Raw genomic sequence first — 6,782 nt, 5'->3', positions numbered from 1 at the left:
ACCTATGGCCCTCCATTTCTGAGGGAGCCACATTCTGCATCTGTTATCCTTTAATTTAGTCTAGCCACATCCTAATACTTAACTTTATCGCATCATTAACCTCCCCTTGTAGTTTGTTACCTCTCTTTGCTCTGTGTTACCTCATGTTGATGCTTCACGTTATGGTTCACTCTCTTTGGCAGTCACCCCCTAGTAGTTTGCTTTCCCCCTTCTGTATTACAGGAAGAAAGTCGCCAGGAAATCCCCAAAGGACAATGGACCCAACCACCAGGACCAACTGCCAGACCCAAATACCTAGCTACGCAACACTGGCCTATTGACTGTTTCCAAACAGTGCAAAAAGGGAGGATTCATGATCCCTACACCTTTTGTTGTGTATCTCCAACCCCTGACTGTGAGCCCAGCTGTATGATCCCCTGGATTCCCAATGGAGGGGAGACAGGATCCTTGAGGCAAGAGCCTACTGTGTTCTCCCTTCTGCCAGCTTAAGGGTTAAAGCCATCTTTCTGTTTGCTCCAAACTCTGTCTCCACAAGTTTTATTCAGCTCCAGTGGGCAGAGAAAACCAAGATTTTGGGGGCGACTGTTGCTGCCATCCCATAATGGGCTAGCTGGTGTGGGGAGCGGGTCGGGACCACTGGGTCTCTTCCTTCAGCCCCCTATGGGTCAGAAAGAGCATGGCTGTCTCTGCGGATATTGGAGTCAGCAAGTCTTGTCCAGGGAAGAAACTGCCTCTGAATGAGTTAGTCCCCAGTTTACCCTGAAACAGCCTCTCAGGGCAACAGTGGGCAGATTCAAAGCCCTGGATGGGTGGGGGTGGGGCTGGGGAGCAGGTAAGCCAAGGTTGAGCAAGAAGTCTGTCCCCCTGCCAGGGGAGACAGGCCCCTGGGCCTTGCCACACCCCTACCCATCAGCTGAACTGACTGCCAGGGAGAAGCATCTGGTCAAAAGGGAAGCAGGAAAGATTTTTCTGGGGTTTTCCATAGCCTCATTAGCATAAGAGTGACTGACCCTGCTCTGTGCTATAAAGGCCACTCCCAGGACACACAGAAAGAGACTCAGTTAACCAGTTCATAAGAACCAAATCCACAGCCAGTGCGGAATTCCTCCCGGAACCTGGGACCTTTATAAAGCGGCAAGCGCAGCCTCTGCTCCAGCGTCAGCCCCAGAGCTCCGGCTGCCAGCATGAGGCTCCATCACCTGCTCCTCGCGCTCCTCTTCCTGGTCCTGTCTGCTGGGTCAGGTGAGCTCCTGGGAGCCCCGGGGGAGCCGCGGGCTCTCTCTCCTGTTTTTACCTACTTCTGTCCTGCTACCCTCATCTACACGTGGTCAGACTAAACCCACCGTGTGTGATGCTTCTGAGAAGCCAGAGCTGAGTCCTTAGTAGCGGGAGGGGTCTGGGAACCGCCCTGCAAAGTTCCTGGCTGTTTCTAAGCCACTCTAGCAAGACAAAGCTTCTGAGCCCGTCTCATTGGTTTCATGAGGAGGAAACAGAAGATGCCTCTGTTAAGGGACTCTCCTTTTTTCTTTTTCATAAGAGCAAGAAATCTGATTTTGTCCTTGACAGAAGTGCAGAATGTCGCTTTATAAATCTTTCTACTTGAAGGGTGGTGGCTCTGGGCAACCAGAGAAGTCCAGAGGAGAGTCAGGCTGAGCCTGGGCTTTGGGAGCTGCTCTTGGGACACTCCGTGCTGAGTGTCCTCAGCAGGAACGTCCTCCAGGACACGTCGCTGACGATGCGACGCTCGCTCCACAGCTAGGAGGCACCACATCCAAAGCACTGTGCACGATCGGATGTCTAATTTTCATCTTACCCTTGATATTTCCAGAAATAGGATGAAAATATGTAGGAAGAAAGGAAGGAGGGAGGGAGGGAGAGAGAGGATGCAGAGACTGAGATCTGACAACTGACTAGATGTCAAAATGAAGTTGAAAAGCCCTTGTCTGATCAGTGTTGTTTATGATTGTAACCCAACTCTTAGCACAGTGGCAGGGAGAGAGGCCAGGTGTGTAAGGATGACGGCCTCGCAGTTCCCAAGGCCCAAGTTCAAACCCTGCGGGGGGTAACTAGAGAGGGACCAGAGGTGACTTGTGATCAAGAGGAAAAAGGCGTGTGAGGAAAACAGAAAAGCAGCTGGTCAGGAGGAATCCAGAAAAGGAGAAGGAGAGCATATGAGGAAAGCGGGATGGCCACTGGTCAGGAGGAAACCACAAAGGGATGAGGAGAGAGTGTGAGGAAAGCGGGAAGGCTGCTGGTCGGGAGGACGCCACAAAGGAATGAGGAAAGCCTGTGAGGAAAGCGGGAAGGCCACTGCTCTGGACGAAACCACAAAGGGAAGAGGAGAGCGTGTGAAGAAAGCGGGAAGGCCGTTGGTCGGGAGGAAACCACAAAGGGATGAGGAGAGCATATGAGGAAAGCTGTAAGACCGCTGGTCGGGAGGAAAAAACAAAGGGATGAGGAGAGCATATGAGGAAAGTGGGAAGGCCACTGGTCGGGAGGAAACCCCAAAGCGATGAGGAGAGCCTGTGAGGAAAGCGGGAAGGCCATTGGTCGAGAGGAAACCACAAAGGGATGAGGAGAGCATATGAGGAAAGCGGGAAGGCCGCTGGTCAGGAGGAAACCACAAAGGCAGGAGAGGGGCTGACTCGCCCCAGCGCCGAGAGCTCTGAGTCAGTAGAGACCATGATACAAAAGTTTTTTTCCCGAACCATTGTTACTGTCAGTTGGAAGTTACCTTTGAGAGTAAGTTCTCTTTAAAAACTTCTTACACTGTCAGCTGCATCTTTTCCTCCTATCTCAGCTCCACTACTTGACTGACTCCTTGAGTTGGAAAACTAAACAGTGAAAATAGACGCGCGCAGGCCACTTCTGACTCCTGGCGGGAAGGTGGATGTAGCAGAGCTTCCGGGGCTTTGCCCTCGTGGTGGAGCTGACCCCGCACACAACCTTGCTCCTCACGCCCCAGTCCCTCAGCCTCTGCTTCTGGAAACGTGAGGGTCCACCGGAGCCCTGGCAGGGTCAGCGTCTGCCTAGAAACTGGTCCATGGTGTCCTGGAGTCACATCCTGTTGTCATGAGGCCGTGTCCGCATCTCAGCACAGAAAGCCCCAGGGCCTCGCTCAGAGGGCACACAGCTGCCCTTCTCGAGATGCCGCTTTTCCTGCTGACACTTTTTTTCCCTCTTCGTTCTCTTTTTAGGATTTACTCAAGGAGTAAGAAATCCTCTAAGCTGCGGTAGGAATAAAGGCGTCTGTGTGCCGATCCGGTGCCCTGGACACATGAGACAGATTGGCACTTGTCTCGGGGCCCCAGTAAAATGCTGCAGAAGGAAGTAAAAGAAGACTAAGACACGGCCAGGACCAATGCTGAGTCAGAAACCACACCCTTCAACAGAGCATCTAAAATTGAAACCAGAATAAATTTTGTTCAAAATTAAAGAATTGCCCACGGGTCACTGAGGTTGTTCTGTGGTGTCTGATCCCAGGCGAATTCCGAAATCCCTGAGGATGCTCTCTGAGCTCCTTACAGGAACCATCGGGGGATCGTGGTGGGTGCTCTGATCCCCCTGTTCCTTGGGGGCCTGACCTTCCCCAGCCCCTCTGTCTGCTGTCCTTCCTGCTTCCCCGCCCAGGACACCCTGGCCTGCCCATCATCTCCCCTCAAACATGCACCCCAAGGGTCCAGAATCACCAGAACACCAGGCCTGTAGGAAACCCCCGACCCCTGCTCAGGAGGAAAACCCCTCATCTGTCCCCCTGCAGCCCTCACTTCCATTTGGTTTTTCCTTCTTCCTCCTGCCTTGTGCACACGTTGATACACTTCCGGTTCCCTTTTGGGCTGTAAGGAATCTATAGGCATGGACTTGTCCTATTCCTGGATGTGCCGGGCATTGAGCAGAGACATAGCTTCACCAACTGTCATCAGTTGAATGACACAGTTGTCATGGACAAAGCATGTCTCTCTGTGTGGACATGATAGGATGCAACTAAATGCGATGGAAAAACAAGTCCTGTGGAAGCACAGTTCAGTGAGGACAACACAGCACAGAACACAGAGCCCGCCAGGGCAGGGTTAGCACTCGGACCTCAGCCTGCCTGCAGTTTCTTCAGAGGGTTGCCCAGTTAAACCAAGAGCCTGGTTGGTGCATGCGGTATGTGTGAGCAGCTCTCTGGTCTTCACACTAACTCTTACCTCAGTGCAAGCTGAGCTCACCAAGGGGATGGTGTTAGGAGACAGGGTGTTTGGGAGGCGATTTGGTCATGAGGGTGGGACCCTCATGGGTGGAATGAGGCCCTTTATGAAAGAGACCCCAGAGAGATCGCTCACCCTTGTGCCCTCTGAGGACACAGGGAGAACACCGCCGTCCACCAGCCACCTGCTCTGTCTTGATCCTGGAGCTCCCAGCCTCCAAGACTGAGAAGTAGAGGTCTGTTGTTAATCAGCCACCTATTACAATACCACATGTAAAATGGATAGCCAGCGAGAATTAGCTGTATCACTCAGGGGACTCTGACAGGTGCTCTGGGACCAGCTGGAAGGATGGGATGAGGAAGGAGATGGGACGACGTTTCAGGACGGAGGGGACATGGGTGAACCCTTGGATGATTCTTGTTGATGTATGACAGAAAACCTCGAAATTCTGTAAAGCAATCATTCTTCAATTAAAAAATAAAGTGCAAAAAAGAAGCCACCTAGCCTTTGGTGTTTCTGCTTTAATAGGCTGAAAGGGCAGACACATGACAATTGAGAATTATAGCACAGGTGGAATTAAGGTACCTAATCATTGGGGCTTAAGATAGGGAAATGACATGGATTAAGTGACTGTGCCCAATGCCATCTCCTTACAAGGAGCCTTCGATGTGGACGAGGGATGCAGCTCAGTGTCAGAGAGATGCGCGCTGAGAGCCTAAACCAGCGTCGGCTTGCACTGACGTGGAGGGGGGACCATAAGCCAAGGAGTGCAGGCAGCTTCTAAGCGTGCAAAGGATGGAAGCCTCCAGAAGGAACAGCATTCTGCTGACACCGTGATTTGAAGCCAGCGAGACCCGTTTGGGATTTTGGATCCTCAGAACAACAATAACAAGTATGTGTTCCTTTAAGCCACTTAGCTGGTGGCAATTTGCGAAGCTACAATAGGAAATCAATACAACAATCGCTTAAAATCATGCCTTGAGCCTAAAATTAGGAGCTCAAAAGAGACAAACCTGTGTGTGTTTAATGGAGGAAAAAAATGATAATGGCTGTCAACATTTTGCTCAGCTTTATATTTCTTTATTCACAGAAATGCCCGTGGTGCATCTGCCAACTCCTTTTCATCTCAAAGGTTGTATTTGGGACTCAGTGTTACACCTTATAATCTTATATCCCTTTTATCCTTTATTTTTAAAATTTTATCATGGAAAGTTTATCTGATATTGAGTGTGGTTTGGTAGTACTGTTTATTAAACTTTTATCATATTCTTTATTGGGATTTCAATTTTTTATTTTTGCTTAATTTTTAAGTATTATCCTAAATGTATCTGCTGATGTTTTATTGCCGTAACATTACCGAGTGTCGAGTTGGACTCTTGCGTGGGAAGAATGCTCTTCTCATTTCAGCACCAAGAAGAGGATGGCTTTTCCATGTGACTCATGAACCAAACAGCTTCCTGCTCTGGTCCAAAGCCATCCTTTCCACCTGAGTCCTTGATCTCATTTCTCTTGCTTACTTGTGGGTGAGGCCTAAATCAGCTCCACCTCTTGCCTCCATCTACTCAATCTATGGCAAATGCAATGGAACCCAACCCAGTCCTCTTGCCTGGAAAATCCCATGGACGGAGGGGCCTGGTAGGCTGCAGTCTGTGGGGTCGCTGGGAGTCGCACACAGCTGAGTGACTTCACCTTCACTTTTCACTTTCATGCAGAGAAGGAAATGGCAACCCACTCCAGTGTTCTTGCCTGGGAAAACCCAGGGACGGGGGAGCCTGGTGGGCTGCCGTCTATGGGTCACACAGAGTCAGACACAACTGAAGCGACTTAGCAGCAGTAGCACTGCATCTATAGAAACTAACAGCAGGGATTGACCCGGCAGTCCAGTGGTTAAAGACTTCATGCTGCCCATGCAGGGGGCTGGAATCCATCCCTGGTTGTGGAACTAAGACTCCACATGCTAAGGAAGAGGCCAATAGTTCCAAAACAGACAAACAAAAAGCACCCACCAAAGCCAGTGTTTAAAAAAAAAAACCTAAAACAAGGAAACAGTTCTTCATTGACATGATAGCAATCATGAGCTCGGATTTCTTTGCACTTAGTTTTTCAGCAAAACTCTTCAGAAGGAGTGTCTGCAGCCCCCACTTCCTCTCGTCACTCTCAGGGCAGTTGGTACCATCAGCTCTGGCTGGGCCCACCCCTCTCCCCCAGGATGACTCCTGCCAACAGGGATCACGAGGCATCCTGTGTGACCTCACTCAGCCCTTCCTCTGCCCTTTGTTGACCTGGCCCCTCACTGTGTGGCAATGGACAGGGGCTCTCGGCTGTCTCTCCCTGAGTGGTCGGGCCGCATTGCACCTGAGAAGGGCTGAGGAGCCAACTGCAAGGTATTCAGGAGAGAGAGAGAGTCATCTGTGTTTGAAGAAGTGGTGGGATAGATGCCTAACTTTGAGGGAGTCAGTGTAAAGGATCGCTTTCCGTATAAGAGTACAAGAGAGAAATGTGACCCAATGCTTTTAGTTTCTCCTTTCTTTTCTATTATTATAAAAGTACTGTTGCTGGGCCAACGAAGTAAAACCCTCACAGCTATTCTGT

At 50.4% G+C, this 6,782-nt stretch overlaps 1 pseudogene across 1 annotated transcript; it reads left to right on the top strand.

Annotated features, from left to right (window-relative positions):
* The first annotated feature begins 1,047 nt into the window (after window positions 1–1,047).
* LOC122432342 lies at window positions 1,048–3,436 on the top strand (annotated as a pseudogene). The gene is made up of 2 exons (XR_006266804.1): window positions 1,048–1,242; window positions 3,198–3,436. The product of XR_006266804.1 is annotated as a lingual antimicrobial peptide-like (transcript).
* The last annotated feature ends 3,346 nt before the right edge of the window (window positions 3,437–6,782 follow it).

This window comes from Cervus canadensis, chromosome 31 (assembly GCF_019320065.1).
Source record: "Cervus canadensis isolate Bull #8, Minnesota chromosome 31, ASM1932006v1, whole genome shotgun sequence".
Lineage (NCBI taxonomy): Eukaryota > Metazoa > Chordata > Mammalia > Artiodactyla > Cervidae > Cervus > Cervus canadensis.
Note: the sequence above shows the minus strand (reverse complement) of the source record. Positions and strands in the feature narration are given on the sequence as shown.